Source organism: Cervus elaphus, chromosome 19 (genome assembly GCF_910594005.1).
Source record: "Cervus elaphus chromosome 19, mCerEla1.1, whole genome shotgun sequence".
Classification (NCBI taxonomy): Eukaryota; Metazoa; Chordata; class Mammalia; order Artiodactyla; family Cervidae; genus Cervus; species Cervus elaphus.
Window position 1 is genome coordinate 9864824 of NC_057833.1, and position 18091 is coordinate 9882914.

The window sequence follows — 18091 nt, forward strand, 5'->3', positions numbered from 1 at the left end:
TCTTGCTTAATTGCCCTGCCTACAAACTGGAATCAAGATTGCTGGGAGAAATTATCAATAACCTCAGATATGCAGAAGACACCACCCTTATGGCAGAAAGTGAAGAAGAACTAAAGAACCTCTTGATGAAGGTGAAAGAGAAGAGTGAAAAAGCTGGCTTAAAATTCAACATTCACAAAACTAAGATTATGGCATCTGGTCCCATCACTTCGTGGCAAATAAATGGGAAAACAATGGAAACAGTGAGAGACTTTATTTTCTTGGGTTCCAAAATCACTGCAGATGCTGACCGCAGCCATGAAATTAAAAGACACTTGCTCCTTGGAAGAAAAGCTATGACTAACCTAGACACCATATTAAAAAGCAGAGACATTACTTTGCCAACAAAGGTCCGTCTAGTCAAAGCTTTGGTTTTTCCAGTGGTCATGTATAGATGTGAGAGTTGAACCATAAAGAAGGCTGAACGCCAAAGAATTGATGCTTTTGAACTGTGGTATTGGAGAAGACTCTTGAGAGTCCCTTCTGCAAGGAAATCAAGCTAGTCAATTTTAAGGGAATTGAATCCTGAAGATTCACTGGAAGGACTGATGTTGAAGCTCCAATACTTTGGCTTCCTGATGCGAAGGGCTAACTCATTAGAAAAGACCCTGATGCTGGGAAAGATTGAAGGCAGGTGGGGAAGGGGACAACAGAGGATGAGATGGTTGGACGGCGTCACTGACTTAATGGATGTGAGTTTGAACAAGCTCCGGGAGATGTTGAAGGGCAGGAAAGCCAGCCGTACTGCAGTCCATGGGGTCGCAAAGAGTCGGACATGACTAAGTGATTCAAGCACAACAGTACCTCATACTTTTGAATACAAGTAGTGAGGGCAGAAATCCTTGATCTTAGTTGGAGAAGAAAGCATTTAATCTTTCACTGTTAAGTGTGATGTTAGCAATGGGTTTTTCATAGATGCTCTTTTACAGACTAAGGGTACTTCCTTCTATTCTTAGTTTGTGGATTGTTTTTATTATGAAAAGATGTAGGATTTTTGACAAATGCTTTTTCTCTGTGTATTCAGATGATCATATGGTTTTTTTTTCCCATTGTGTTGATATATTAATATTAGATTGATTTTTGGATGTTAAACCAAATTTACATTCCTGAGATAAATCTCACTTGGCCATGGTGTATAATCCTTTTTTATAAGTTGCTGAATGGACTTTCCTGTCAGTCCAGTGGTTAAGAATCTGCCTACCAACATAGGGGACATGGGTTCCATCCTTGGTCTCTGAAGATTCCACATGCCGTGGGGCAGCTAAGCCTGTGCGCCACGACTACTGAGCTTTCGCGTCCTATAACCTGTGCTCTGCAACAAGAGAAGTGAAGTGAAGTCGCTCAGTCATGTCCGACTCTTTGGGACCCCATCGACTGCAGCCTACAAGGCTCCTCTGTCCATGGAATTTTCCAGGCAAGAGTACTGCAGTGGGTTGCCATTTCCTTCTGCAGGGGATCTTCTCGATCCAGGGATCGAACCCAGGTCTCCTGCATTGTAGGCAGACGCTTTACCATCTGAGCCACCAGGGACGCCCAGCCACTGCAATGAGAAACCTGAGCGCTGTAACTAGACAGTGGCCCCTGCTCGCTGCAACTAGAGAAGACGTGTGTACAGCAACAGAGACCTAGTGCAGCCAGAAAAGTTTTTAATTAATAAAAATAATAAGTTGCTGGATTTGGTTTGATAATTTTGTTGATTTTTAAACATCTACATTCATAAGAGGTAATGGCTTGGAGTTTTCTTGTGATATCTTTGGTTTTGATATTAGACAATACTGGCCTCATAGAATTGAGTTTTGGTATACTGTTCACGTTTTTTTTTTTTTTTTTTTTGGCCACACCATGCAGCTTGAGGGGTCTTAGTTCCTTGACCAGGGGTCAGAGCTGTCCTCACTTCAGTGGAAGCTCAGAGTCCTAACCACTGGACTATCAGGGAATTCCTTATCACTACCTTTTTACTGAACTTGCTTTTTGTGATCAGTTTTTGGACTGAGACCCTAGATTACATTTTAGTGGACCATTTTCATATTGTTACTTTAATGAGCTGTGAGATACATTCCTCCCAAGTGCAACACCTGATTGAGCAAAATAAGGCACAAGACCTAAGAGCATTGGACTGAAGAAGATATTTCTTTTAGAGGTGATTGGTATACATTGAGTGGATATAACTTGATATAGACTAAAAATTTTAGGGATAAAAGTATGAATTTTTAATGGATGATTAATCAGTCCGCTTAAGTGGATTTAACCTGATAGATTCTGGTTTTGAAACAGGAGTGGCTCCTAGATCTGAGTGTTGGCCTTGTTACTGACAGCGTAGCAGGGCTTGACCATCCATTCTCAGCCCCTGAAGGCTGAGGGTTATGTTGCTTATTGTAGCATGTCTTTCAGTTTGTGGAGAGAAATGGTAGTTTGAAAAAGGTCACTAACAGGTGATTTCTTTTGCTTATTGTTATAGAGATAAAATGCACAGGTAGTGAAATGCTCAGCTCTTTGACGTATACAATTTGCGTTTTGACAAACGTAGGTACCCCTGTAGTCACTGCCCGTTGAAGATCCGGAACGGTTCCATCACTCCCGAAGTTCCCTTGTGGCCATGGCAGTCAGTTCCCCCACTCCTTCAGCACCAACCGCTGTTCTGATTTCTGTAGCTGTACATTAGTTTTTTTCACTTACGAATTTTGTGTCAGTGGAATCATACAGTGATTCTGGTTTCTTTTACACAATATAGTGTTTTTGAGATTTTATCTGTGTTGTGTGTATCGGTGATTTGTTCATTTTTATTGTTATGTAGTATTCCACTATAAGGATATACCAGAATTTTTTAACCCATTCATATATTGATGACTGTTGGGATTGTTTCCAGTTTTGTGGGCATAGGTGTTCATTTCTCTATTATAATTACCTAGGAGTGAAACTGCTGAATCAGAGGATAGCCCCTAATAGGTTTTGGTATTCCCCACTTCTGCAGCTTGGAATACTTAAGCTGTAATAATAGACTGCTTGATGCTTGGAAGAGATGAGACTTGATATAGCAAAACAAATTTTTTAAAAGTTGCAGTATAATGTTTTGTCCTTAAGATATTTTTAAAGTATCTTACTCAGCTGTATTTTAATCAGTATAGCATGTGGTTTGTGGACAAGCAGGCTTCTTTTAGATAGGTTTATAAAGCAGCAGAAATGAACCACTACTTTATTTGATATTACAGTTTGAATTTTAAATAAAAAATAATTTGATAGTAAAGCTGATTAAAATAGAATTTGAAACATTGTGGATTTAACAAGATTGGGTGTTTTAAAAATGCAATCTTGGCACTGGTGTACTATTTTCATATGAAAACTGTTTTCAGGTATTAGAAAAGAAAATTTCTATCAATTTGTCTGTGAGACTTACTGTGTCTAGTCTGGTATCTCTTGAGTTCACCAGGCTTGGCCTTCCAGAGGTTATTTTATAGTGCTTCTAAGTGGTTTCTCTTTCCTGATGTAGTTCCTTCATTCATTACCCCCTTAAAAAAAAAGAAGTATGCAATTATATTTTAACCTCTAAAGGCAAAGATTCAGTGTAATATGTATTTTGGAGTCATGGTCATAGAGAACTAAGCATGATAATAACCATCTTGTGCAATTTCCCATACATTCTTACATATTTCTACTATAAATGGCCAGGGAAAGCAGAATCATAATTTGTTACTGATTCATAACCTGCCATGAATGCTTTCCTGTTAGATGGTTTTTTAAAAAATTTGCTTTAGGTTGATTTAGAAACATTTTCAGAAAAACAAGTGATGCCTACTTCTTGCTCAAGAGTTTGTGGGTGAGCTCAGCTGAGCTCCACTCCTCTCATCTTTTGCTTGGCCCAGTAAGTAGCTCGTAGTGTTTTCATGGTGATGACAGAAGCACAGGAGACAAGTGGGAACATGAAGATGGCTTAAGGCTTGGCAGACTATCACTTCTGCCCTCATTACATTGGCAAAAGCAGGTCTCATGGTTGAGCCCAGTGTCAAGAGTATGGAAATACATTCTGCCTGTACTAGGACAGACTGCAAAGTGACACTACCAGAGACATGAATATAGGGCATAGTGAAGAATTAGGGTCAGTGTAGTCTGTTGCATATGGAAAATTTAAAAACATGCACAAGTAGAGCAGAGAGTATAATATCCCGTCATTCGTCTCAGCGGTTATCAACATGTGGTTAGTTTTCCTACACACATTTCCTTAGTGCCTCATGGTAAGGGTTGCATATATCTGTAAATTCCATCAGTGTTTTCTTAAGTCAGTCTCCCAAAGCAACAGAAATAAAAACAAACTAATGGGATCTAGTCAAACTTAGAAGCTTTTGTGCAGCAAAGGAAACCATACACAAAACAAAAAAACAGCCTACAGAATGGTAGAAAACATTTGCCAACAATGCGACTGATAAGGGCTTAATTTCCAGAATATACAAACAGCTCATACAACTCAGCAAAAAAACCCAAGAAACCCCCCCAAAACAACAACAACAACAAAAAAACACCCAGTTGAAAAATGAGCAGAAGACCTAAATAGACATTTCTCCAAAGAAGACCTAAGTAGACATTTCTGCAAAGAAATGGCCAGTAGGCACACGAAAAGACGTTTGACATTGCTAGTTATTCACTTCAGTTCAGTCGCTCAGTCATGTTCCAGTCTTGGTGACCCATGGACTGCAGCACGCTGGCTTCCGTGTCCATCACCACCTCCCTGAGCTCGCTCAGATTCATGTCCATCGAGCCAGTGATGCCATCCAGCCATCTCATCCTCTGTCGTCCTCTTCTCTTCCTGCCTTCAGTCTTCCCAGCATTAGAGGTTTTTCCAGGGAGTCAGTTCTTCACATCAGGTGGCCAAAATATTAGAGTTTCAGCTTCACCATCAGTCCTTTCAATGAACACCCAGGACTGATTTCATTTAGGATGGACTGGTTGGATCTCCTTGCAGGTCAAGGGACTCTCAAGAGTCATCTCCAACACCTGAGTTCAAAAGCATCAGTTCTTCGGCGCTCAGCTTTCTTTATAGTCCAACTCTCACATCCATACATGAACACTGGGAAAACCATAGCTTTGACTAGACAGACCTTTGTTGGTAAAGTAATGTGTTTGCTTTTTAAAATGCTGTCTAAGTTGGTCATAGCTTTTTTTCCAAGGAGCAAGCGTCTTTTAATTTCATTGCTGCAGTCACCATCTGCAGTGATTTTGGAGCCCAAGAAGATAAAGTCTGCCACTGTTTCCACTGTTTCCCTATCTATTTGCCATGAAGTGATGAGACCAGATTTCATGATCTTAGTTTTTTAAATGTTGAGTTTTAAGCCAACTTTTTCACTCTCCTCTTTCACTTTCATCAAGAGGCTCTTGAGTTCTTCACTTTCTACCATAAGGGTGGTATCATCTGCATATCTGAGGTTATTGATATCTCTCCCGGCAGTCTTGATTCCAGCTTGTGCTTCATCCAGCCTGGCATTTCACATGATGTACTTTGCATATAAGTTAAATAAGCAGGATGACAATATACAGCCTTGACATATTTCTTTCCCAATTTGGAACCAGTCCGTTGTTCCATGTCCAGTTCTAACTGTTGCTTCTTGACCTGCATACAGATTTCTCAGGAGGCAGATAAGGTGGTCAGGTATTCCCATCTCTTTCAGAATTTTTCACAGTTTGTTGTGATCCACACAGTCAAAGGCTTTGGTGTAGTCGATAAAGCAGATGCAGATGTCTTTCTGGAACTCTCTTGTTTTTTTTGATGATCCAACGGATGTTGGCAATTTGATCTCTGGTTCCTCTGCCTTTTCTAAATCCAGCTTGGACATCTGGAAGTTCACAGTTCATGTACTATTGAAGCCTGACTTGGAGAATTTTGAGCAATACTTTGCTAGCGTGTGAGATGAGTGCAATTGTGTGGTAGTTTGAACATTCTTTGGCATTGCCCTTCTTTGCAATTGGAAGGAAAACTGACCTTTTCCAGTCCTATGGCCACTGCTGAGTTTTCCAAATTTGCTGGCATATTGAATGCAGCACTTTCACAGCATCATTCTTTAGGATTTGAAATAACTCAACTGGCAGTCTATCACCTCCACTAACTTTGTTCGTAGTGATACTTCCTAAGGCCCACTTGACTTCGCATTACAGGATGTCTGGCTCAAGGTGAGTGATCACACCATCGTGGTTATCTGGGTCATGAAGATCTTTTTTGTGTAGTTTCTGTGTATTCTTGTTACTTCCTAGTATCTTCTGCTTCTGGTAGGTCCATACCATTTCCGTCCTTTATTGTGCCCATCTTTGTGTGAAATGTTCCCTTGGTATCTCTAATTTTCTTGAAGAGATCTCTAGTCTTTCCCATTCTATTGTTTTGCTCTTACTTCTTTGCGTTGATTGCTGAGAAAGGCTTTCTTATCTCTCCTTGCTGTTCTTTGGAACTGTGCATTCTTACGGGTATATCTTTCCTTTTCTCTTTTGCCTTTAGCTTCTCTTCTTTTTCAGCTATTCATATTGCTAAAAATAGAATTACCGTATGATACAGCAGTCCCACTCCTGGGCTTATATCCAGACGAAGCTCTAATATGAAAAGATACATGGACCCTGTGTTCATAGCAGCGCTGTATACAATAACCGAGACATGGAAGCACCCTGAATCTTCATCAGCAGATGAAAGGATAAAGATGCGGTTACATGTTCACAGTGAGAGACTGCTTAGCCGTAAAAGAATGCAGTAGTGTTGTTTGCAGCAGCATAGATGCAGCCAGAGATTATCGTACTAAGCGAAGTAAGTCAGAAAGAGAAATACCATGTGATTTCACTTATATGTGGAATCTAAAATATCACACGAATGAGCCTATCTATGAAACAGAAACAGACTCACAGTCATAGAGAACAGACTTGTGGTTGCCAAGGAGGAGTGGTTGGGGGAGGGATGATGTGGGAGGTTGGGGTTAGCAGAGGTAAGACGTTCCATCCAGAATGGGTGAACAAAAACGTCCTACTGTACAGCACAAGGAACTATATGTATTCACTAGCCTATGATAAACCATAATGGAAAAGAATGTTAAAAAGGATGTATTAATATATATATATATATACACACATCCTTTTTGATATATGTATAACTGAATCACTTTGCTCTACAGCAGAAATTAACATTGTAAATCAACTACACCTTAATTACAAAAAAAGTCATGTATGTCTGGTCTCTATTTTTGTAGTTAAGATTTATCAGAGTGTTGCCATCTTACTCATCCATGGTCAGTCTTTAGTGATTTTAATAGCCAACACCTAGTTCTGTGCTTCTCATAGATCTGCAATAAAGAGCCAGTTTTTAAAAAAGTTTTCAGTTTTACCATGGCTGCTATCTTTGTAAAACAGAATAAATTTTTAGACAAATGAAATTTAAAACTCTTAAGATGTAGAACATAAAGGCTCCAAATTTTTATTATAGATTCAAGAAAATAAAATTGCTGTCACGTTGTTACATAAGTTTATGAATGCTTATATAAAACTTATGGATGAGCTGGTTTATTTCTTATGAACTGGTGGCAGTTTGCAAACCAGCACTTGTCCTTTTGTGGACTGCAGTAGCTTAGGTCCATTATTTTATAAGAGGTTGCAAAATGGTGATATTCTAGTTCTGTTCTTTCTGAAACTGTTTATAAAGAACTTTCTCTCATCTACTAAATGGTTACTTGTGACTGAGTTGATAGTAGAAAGGCAGAATGCATGCTTGATTCCTTCCCTAACTTTCATCAGTTTTGTTCATAGTTTTCTTCAAGTTCTGTTAACTCAGGATTATTTTCAGCATAGTATAGTTCAGGCGCATGCTACAGTAGAAAGGGCAAGATTAGAAAGGAGGTTGGGTTTATGAAGTATAATAGTCGCATCTTGAAAAATTGTCTGTGTGCTAAATAACTGAAATTAGGACATTCTACTGTTTAAACTTTAAAGTTTTTCTTAGGAAAAAGGTACAGATCTCTTCTAAGCTAAGGTTACTTCTTAAAAGTATGGTAGGGGTAGTGATTAGAGACAAAATTGAGCCTGTTTACAAACTCAGTATATTTAAGAAGAGGTAGCTGTTTGATTATCTTTCATCTTTGCATGGGAAGTGTTATCTGTGGTCATCTTTAGCGTACTGATAGTATAGGGAGGTGAGCTGAAGAGGGGCAGTGATGTTTGGATATATAAATCTATATTCTAGAGCTTTGTTTCTTTGCAAAGAACCTTTGGTTCTTGTTCATATGAACAGGCTACACACACTTGAGTCACCATTCAAAGAAGTATTTTTTTGTTAAAGTAGTAGATCTCAGTCATAAGTCAGAGATTTCAGTACAGAGGCAGTCAGGAAATCTAAAGTGAAAAGTGAAAGTAAAGTTGCTCAGTCGTGTCCGACCCTTTGTGACCCCATGGACTGTAGCCTACCACGCTCCTCTGTTCATGGGATTTTCCAGGCAAGAGTACTGGAGTGGGTTGCCATTTCCTTCTCCAGGGGATGTTCCCGACCCAGGGATAATACCTGGGTCTCCCGCATTGTAGGCAGACGCTTTACCATCTGAGCCACCCAGGAAATCTAAAGGTCAACATAAAAAAAACAAAAACTGAGGAGTGTAACTAAATAGATAATGAGACTGAACATGGCTCAAAACTTTTCCTTCTAATATTTTAATGGTATGACAACAGTTGTTACTGAATGTTGTCTGTGTGTGTTTGTGCAAATTGCTAACTTTTAGAAGTAGGATAATTTGGGCTAATTAATAATGGTTTAGATTTATCTAGAGATACCTTTGTTCCTCAGTTGGCTAATGCTTATCATCAAATGGGAAAAGTAGCTATAGTAAAACTTAAGAATTGAAAGAATCATGAGGTAAACAATAGTGTACTTTGATTTTAGCCAACAGTACCAAGTTTTCTTAATTTGAAAGTGGCTACATAAATGCAGTTTGTCAACCAAATAACATTGCTCTAACTTTGTGCAAAGACTTCTTTTAGGGTCATTGAAATCCAAGGGGAAAATAGATAGTTGATTTAAAAAGATTTAAAAATTGGAATTAGCAATTGTGACATGGGAGTAAATTTTATTTCCTCTGAAGTTAGAAAAGAAAGGTAATAAGCAGTTATGTGTTTACTTTCTTACCCAGTGATCATATGTCTCAGTTAAACCCATTAAACTATATTTGGCATTAGAACTATATTCACCTAAGAAGTTAAATGCCTCAGAAACTTCCATGGATAGAGTTTGTGTTTATGGGGTCTGTTTGCTGTCTTTTAAGTGGGTACTAGTGGTAGTATCTGCCCCATGGACCATACAGTCCATGGAATTGTCCAGGTCAGAATACTGGAATGGGTAGCCTTTCCCTTCTGCAGGGGATCTTCCCAACCCAGGGATCAAACCCAGGTCTCCTGAATTGCAGGCAAATTGTTTAGCAGCTGAGCCGCCAGGGAAGCCGAAGAATACTGGAGTGGGTAGCCTATCCCTTCTCTAGCGGATCTTCCTGACCCAGGAATCTGCATTGCAGGCGGACTCTTTTCCAGCTAAGGTACTAGAGAAGCCCGAGTCCAGACTAAACTGCTTTTTGATTTGTTGATTTATATAGTACATTCAGACTGTGTTCATTATGCTACGGAATGGTGCTCACTTGAACTTGAAAGGAACTATTAGTACATTTATAGATAGGGGTGAAGAGAATTTGAAATTACTTTGTAGAGTCAAGAGACATAGTTTATTCAAAAAAAGATCAAGTTGTAATCAGAATTACTACAAATTGGTCAGTAAAGGAGAATAAATGAGAAGCAATATGGAAATGACAGTAGCATAATCGCAGATAACATGTAGAAACAAAGTAGGAATGTTGAATAACCGCTAGCTTGAAACCTCATTAGGGAAGTGTTTCCTCAGTGTATGAGCTCATTAACAAACCAGGAGCAGTAAAAGGCTAAGATAACACTATATGTCACTAGGGACTTGTATTTCACAAACGTTTTGAACACTGAAAACTTCAAAACGTAGTAATTTATTGAAATATTTGTTGAGGAGGCCTATAGGTTGCCTACTTAGATTAAACAAGATAGAGAAAAATAAATGCAGACAAATTGAGTGATCAAAATGATCAAAAGTTAGGGATCATAATTTAGGCAACATGAGACCGTCAATGCTAAGTGGTATTGCTTGAACAACTAAATGTGTACACAGTGTTGCGTATTAACTGCATCGAGACATGGTTTGTGACTTCTAGGTTTTTCTCAGGTGTATGATGTCATTTCCTAAAGGCATTTCATACATTTATTGTGTCATTGTCACTTGTGTTCAATGATTGCACCTGGCACTTTATATATATATATAGTTTAGAGACTTAGACTTTTATTATGTACTCTATTTTTAATTAAAACATTGTTTATTTATTTGGCTGCATTGGGTCTTAGCTGCAGCAAACAGGATCTTCCTGTGGTGCACAGAATCTCTAGTTTTGACATTTGGGCTGAGTTGCTCTGTGACTTGTGGGATCTTAGTTCCCTGACCAGGGATCGAACCCATGTCCCCTGCGTTGCAAAATGGATTCTTAACTACTGGACTACCAGGGAAATCCTGACTTAGACTTTTAAATGTTATTTATTTTGGCTGTGGCATGTGGGATCTTAGTTTCCCAACCAGGGATTGAACCCATGCCTCCTGCAGGGGAAGTGCTGAGTCTAACTACTGTATGTCCAGTGAAGTCCCGGGACTTGGACTTTTTTAGAAGAATCATACACTACTTAGGTATAGAGAAAGGATATCTACTTATATGAAATAAATTGGTTTTCGTATAAATCAATTTAGTGTGAACTTTCTTCACGTTTAGCCTGACTCCTCAATTACTTTTTGACTTGAGTTGTCCAGGTCTTGTTTTTCTACAGATCTTTTGTTCCATCAAGAATTTTGATGATTCATTATTTCTTGTGAGTGCTCAATTACTTCTGGGGTATTTTTCCAGACCATTGACAACTCATTCTGGGATTTTTTTTTTGCTAGTACTTCCTTGTTCTTACCAGAAGATGTCAATGGAAGTTTTTCAGATAATAACCAGAACTCAGTCCTTCTTCAACTGGTTTTTAAATGTTCTGCTGACTGAAGTGTTAAGGGGTTGCAATTGTTCAGTCATATCACTAGAAATAAAGAATCACTACACTTTCTAGGGATCTTACTCAACTCATAGACTGCATTGAGAAATGATGTACTTGAGCTACATCAAGTTCCAGCATGTCTATTCTAGATGACTTTCAGCCAGACTCGCCTGTATTTCTTTCTTTGAACTCTTGGGACATCTTTCTGCTTTAAGGCAAATTTCCTGAGAGATTCCTGGAATCCCTTTTCCTTAGAGGATTTTATGTCAGCTTCTCTATAACTATCACCATGGCAGTGACAGCTTTGTCATTGGGCTAATGGAACATGTTAAGATATAGCATGATTTCAGAGATGTCTGATTTCTTTTAGTGACATATTTGAGATTGATTCAGAGGACAGTATACTACTATGTGGGGCTGTGGAGAGTTTAAAAGAGCAGTTTAGGCTTAAGTGTAGGCCAAGGCCTCACAGGACTTGGAAAGTGTTTTGGACTTTATTGAACTTTATTCTAAGGGAGAGTCACTATAGGGTTTTAAGCAAGGGGAAGGCTTGAATCAGATTTTTTTTCTTTTAAGCACAAAATCATGTTAATCAAGTGATCAAAGTCAGTATCACCAGTAATGGAACAAAATGACACTGTGTCCTTGCCATTGTATGACATCAGGAGAAGGCACTGTAAAATCATCACCAATGTAAAATTGCTGCAAGGAAAAAAGTTTGTCTAGAATCTAATCATGAGATAGGAAACAGATCCTGGTGTGGGTCATTCTACAAAAAGAATTTAAAAATTTAAAAAATGAAATCACTGAAATTTAAAAAATGACAGTGTCATGAAAGACCATAAAAAGCTGAAAAGGTGAATAATTCTAGGTTAATTGTGGAAAGTGTGTGGTTTTTGATAAGAGTTCTGGAATTAAAAAGTCCATAGAAGTATTTGTGACATTTGGGAGAATTTGTATATAGATAGTATCAGTGTTAAATTTCTTGGATGTGAAAATAGTATTGTAGTTATGTAGGAGAATGTCCCTGTTTCTAAGAGGTACATGGTGAAAAATATCTTGGAGAGTGAAATACCTATAATTTACTTTCCAGGTGTTTAGGGGAAAAATATATAAAGCAAATGTGGTAGAATGTTACTAATGTTATATTTAGGTGGAGGATGCTGTTAACTGTACCATACTTTCAAATTTTGTAGGCTCAAATTTTTTCAAAATAAAAGGAGGGTATAACAAGCACATGGTGAAGTCAAGAGCTAGAGTCTAATTCTTTGATTTAACCCTTTAAGTTGTAGGTTCCAGTGTCATTCAGCATTATATGTGAGGTGATGGTCTCTCATAGAAGAGCCTTTAGTGAAATTGATTCATCTAAAGTACCTGAGATGTTGGATAATTTTGTCAAGAAACTGTACTATTTTTTTAGTTACAGGTGTGGTGAGATTAGATAGATAAATGTGGTCAAACTTCCAGTAGCCTTTTGGTAATGAAAGGATTATTCTGAATAGTTGAGATTCTCAGATCCCTAAAATAGGTGTTGGTGAGTGTTTTAAAGATCTTTCTTGACCCTAAAACTTTCTAATTTTAACAATTGAAGACTTCTAATTTGAAAGACCTTTTAAAGATCACTACTTGAATAAACTTAGTACTGATGAAATTCAGTTTCAAAAATCATTTATAAAATAGTACTTTTCTCAGACATGAACAGAACATTATTTTACTCATGTAAGAAAACTTTTTAAAATAATAAAGCTTACCCCTTTTAAGTACCAAAATATTAAAAAATAAAATAACTTTGAAGGTTATTTACCCACTTTCCTTCTGTAGTGCTAATTATTTTGGGGTTGGAAAAGCTTACATTTTAGTCCTATCTCTAGGCCACTAACATTTTCTTCATCTGTAAAACAAATGCATTATGAATAAGAAAATATGTAAGACACCTAAAGTAATAGGTATAGGCTGTTAACTTCCCTTCTTTTGCTTTACTTAAAAAATTTTCATTGTAACATAAGACACATATCAAGAAAACTACATAACAGATGTGTAGTTGATTGAATTAAGTTTTTACCCAAAATAGTCAAGATTTTTTTTTCTATGAAGCCCAATAATATTGTTAAGAATATGTTCTTAGGATTGATCCTTTTGGGTTTTAGTCTGATTTTTATTCATATTCTTTCATCCCTTGCATACCTTTTGTCTCATTTAGAAATAGCACATTCCAGTTTTGATCTGGTGTTTGAGTTTGCCTTTCTGTCTTGCTCTCTTTAGAGATATTATTCTATTCCTTGTTTCCTTTTTTACTTTTAATAACTTTGTATGGTATTTAACTTCTGTGCTTATTGTTTTTCTTCCATTCTAATTTAACGTCTTACAGTTTAATTTTTTAAATTTTAATTTTATATTGGGGTATAAGTGATTAACAATGTTGTGTTAGTATCAGGTGTGTTTCTTGCTTTTTTTTTGACTACCTGCATGCCTTGTGGTAATCTTAGTTCCCCGACCAGGGATTGAACTTGTGCCCCTTGCAGTAGAAGCACAGAATCCTAACCTGTGGACCGCTAGGGAAGTCCCAGCATTTCTTTTGGTGTTTTAGACTACCTTCTAAGTTTTCAGGTACCTTCTACAACCTGATAGAGCTCCTTCTTCTGTTAAAATTATGGCTGTTTGTTTTCTGAGCATTCCTGGCATGGATTCCTCCCCCTGCTTTATCTGGCCTTTCTGTTTTTCTTGGGGCTTCCCTGGTGGGTGGCTCAGATGGTAAAGAATCTGCTTGCAATGCAGGAGACCCAGGTTCGATCCCTGGGTCAGGAAGATCCCCTGGAGAAGGAAATGGCAATCCAAGTATTCTTGCCTGGAGAATTCCATGGACAGAGGAGCCTGGTGAGCTACAGTCCATGGCGTCATAAAAGAGTTGGCCGAGACTGAGCGACTAACACTTCGAGCACTTCTGTTTTCCTTGTCCTGCTTAACTATGATTCTGGTCCCAGCAGCTGCTCCTTGGCAGGCATGAGCTCTGACCCACAGGGAGTCCAGGTCTGTCAGTTTCAGAGCTTCATGGGAATTAAAACCATTCTATCCTGGAGGCCTTATTGTATGATCTCTTGCTGCCTCTGCTCCTTTGGAGTGGCCACCCTCCTCCCCGTGCAGCTGCTGTTCTTAAATTGGCTCCCTGCTTTTTTTTTTAGCTTGTACCTGTCGGCTATTTTGGCTTTTTCTTGTTTTCTTTAATAAGTCCTGGTGCTTCCCTCACACCAGGGATTGTGGCTGTGGTAGTTCATTCTCACCAAATTGTATTTTGGGGATCTTGGGGGAATAAGTTGTTATTTAGTTATGTATGTCATGGGTTTTAGCTTTACTGTCTGGTTGGTCGGTGATATGTGGAGCTTCAGGAAGATCCAAATATGATGCTGTCTCAGAATTTGGACAATTCTTTTGCCTTATTCTAAAATAGGGTACTGAATATGATTTAGTTTTTACTTAATATTGTTTTCTTACTATCTTAAAATATGAATATTTATTATGATGACTTCAGGTCACTTGCGAAAGGGGTAGCCTAAGTATTTACTTTTAAATCAATTTTTTAAATAGTTACAATAGGTTTTTTCTGTCTCCTGATGTTGAATTTTGCTTGTCTCTACTATTGATGTGATTAATGAGCTGTTTTTCTCTTTAGGGTGCTTTTTCTAATCGCTGGAAGGTTTGGGAGCTTAATGATCAAACTGTAACTCCGAGTGAAGTAAGAATAAATAGATTCAGGGTTTTCAGGGAAAGGAACTTTTGCTTTTATCCCTGGTGACCTTTTACTTTTCCCTGAGTTGTTGAAACTTGATGCCAGATAGGCAAGTTGATAGCTGAGGTCGAGAAGTGAGGCAGGGTTCATTGTTTGCTCAATGATCTCTGATGTCATTTGATTGAACAGTTTTAAAACATGCTAAGTAAGCACTGTACATTTTTATTAAAAACCCACTTATTTAAGAAAAACTTGATTGATTTAAGTAAATAGAAGTCCTTACTATGTTGTAGTAAAATGATTGTAAAAATGGACCTACCAAAAAAAAATGGACTTACAAGGTGAAACCATGCAAAGCAATCTTGTAATCAACGGGAAAATTGTGATGGTTTCCTTATGTTTTAAAAATTTTTGTTGGGATATCAACTTACTGTTAGTTATTACTATAAAGAAAAGGGATGTATAATATAAAGAAGTAGTGAAACTAACATTTGGTATAACTTAAAACATTGGAAACATTGAGAATTGTGTTTTATTTTTAAACTACTCTTGATAAGTTTTGTACACAATGCTTCCCTTCACAGCTTTTCTATTCTTTGGTGGCTTTCAACATTTTATCCTTTGCACTTGAATGTCATGAAATATCTCCAAGAGTTTGTTGTATTTTCACATATTTGAAGTGTTTTCTTGGAGTCACTTCCTCTGGGACAATGTCCTTTTCATTACAGCCACCCTCCTCGTTGACCGTTCGGCCTTCACTAAATTCCTCCGCAGCGGTGTCACCCTGGCCACTGCCAGCTGCTGCTTCTGTAACTCTGTTTACGTTGGCCTTGAAGCTCACTTCCAGCATATCACTTGTCATTCCTTTGCTGTACTTTGATTCTTCATTGGTTAGATTGCCCTTTGAATATGTGTAAAATGGCATGTGGACTTGTCACTGGGCAACAAGGAGGCGACACAGTTGCACCCTCAGCTCTTTGTTGTGCAGTGAATGGTCGCCAGTACACTTTGAAAGAGGGGACGTGATTGGCTACTGATTATGATGTTCATCTGCTATTTGCGTGATGATTTGTGGACTGAGGAGCAAAGTTTGTACTTTGTGTAATAGTTAACATGTTAGCGGAAATTGGAGCCATGGTGTTGGGGACTGTTTTTAGTTAACTAAAAGTGTGAAAAAGTGTAAGTGTTAGCTGTTTGGTCGTGTCTGACTCTTTGCAACCCATGAACTGTGTGTAGCCCGCCAGAGTTCTCTGTCCATGGAATTCTTCAGGCAAGAATACTGGAGTGGTTTGCCATGCCCTCCTCTAGGGGATCTTCCCAACCCAGGGGTCAAACCCAGGTCTCCCACATTGTAGGCAGATTCTTGACTTTCTGAGCCACCAGGGAAGCCTTTAGTTAATTAAACCCTGGTGTAAAACATGGAATGAAGTTCTTACACAACAGAATCATGCAAAGTGAGAACTCTCTCTTTAATACGAAATATCAGGTTGTAATTGGACTTGGTGACAATTGTGAAGATGATAATGGAACTAATCTGAGACATTTATACAGTAACATGGTAGTCTTTCAAAAATACTTTATTTAAAAAAAAAGTAAAAATATTTTTTTTTTGATAAATTCCTTAACGGGGATTTGTGTGTATCTCTGTGTATGTATACTAAGGGTAAAGCTTTGAAAGGAGAAAGTTTTAGCATTTGTTGCATTAATATATTCTATAAACTTCTGTTTTCTGTGATCTGATTATTCTACATTGCTCAATGTTATGATTACAACCTTCATCTCGCGATCTGAGGAATTCCTTCTGGCCTGTGGTTGGGTCCCTCTCACAGATCCTCCTCCGTAGATGGCTGTGATTGTTGCTTTTTTTCACTATTGCTGTGAAGAGTTAGTGGAGCTAATGGAGGCTTGCATTTATTTGTTCACACAAATGGAGAGGGAAGAGGGATGAAAGGATTAAAACACATGCCTCCAGAGCTGGGCTTAAGTATTTTTTACTGTGCAGATTTTACATCTGGAGGGGAAGAACCACTACCTGTACATGAACACACTGAAGAGCATGAAGGAAAAATGTAAATCACCCCCTGTTGTTCCATTTCTCAGATATTGCCTCTGTTAGTATTTAGGTGTATGTCTGTTTATACATTTCTTCTTCATATATGTACATATACTCTTGCATTTTTACCCAAAACGTTTTAAATGTTTTTCATATTGTTTATGCTTCCAAGTGGGTTTTCAAGATAAACACACATTTTGAAGCTTTTTCTTATGTAAAAATGTGTGAAAAAAGAATAGAGACTAAAGTGAACTTGTATCACCCAACTTTAGTGATTTCAGTTCCTAGGCAATGTTATTTTGTCCATACCCACCTACTCTTGCATTATTTTGAAGTCACTTCCAAGTAAATATTTTAGTACACTCTAGATAACTATTTCAGCACATAGAGTTAAATTTTTTTTGCCAAATTGTTCTCCAGAAAAGTGTTCTCCGTGTACACTTGTCAGAGATAAGATTGGGTCTGTTAGTTCCTCCGTTGTGTCCGACGCTGCAACCCCACGGATGGTAGCCTGCTAGGCTTCTCTGTCCATGGGGTTCTCCAGGCAAGAATACTGGAGCAGATTGCTGTTTCCTTCACCAGAGGATCTTCCCAATTCAGGGATCGAACCTAGATCTCCTGCACTGCAGGCAGATTATTTGCCGTTTGAGCTACAGGAGAGTCTGAGATAATATTAAAACACATTAAAAATTTAGTATTGTTGGTCAGACACATGTGTGTGTGTAATTTTCCTCAGGTAATATAAAAAATCCTAATAAAGTGAGTTTGGGTATGCTTACATACTCTGGCAGGAAACTTCGGGTTCTCACCAGCATGTCCCTCCTAGGAGTGCTGTGACGGTTAGAGAGGTGACCATGTGACTCACCGCCCAGACTGGGGCGCCTTTGGGACCTGCCTGAGGCGCAGTTGGTGATGATGCCGTGTAGCAGACTCGCCCAGCCCTGGGCGGTGTTCTGGCGCAGCTGGGCCGAATGCTTGCCTCAGTGCTGCATAATATGTGTAAGATGCAGTCAGCGTGAAGTGACGCTATCGTGTAGTCAGTAGGGGGTAGCTTTTATGTCCGTGTGTGAATATGTATAAAAGTCTTTCCTTTAAAAGAAGTGTTTTGAATTAACAATTCAAAATCCTAAGTTAATAGTTTGTGTTTCTGCGTGTTTTTGGAGCTGACAGCGACCATAGTT

At 38.3% G+C, this 18091-nt stretch overlaps 1 protein-coding gene across 2 annotated transcripts in view; it reads left to right on the top strand.

The window, feature by feature from the left end:
* GMPS (guanine monophosphate synthase) overlaps window positions 1–18091 on the top strand; it is a 68489-nt gene that overhangs the window by 9279 nt on the left and 41119 nt on the right. The window lies entirely within an intron of this gene.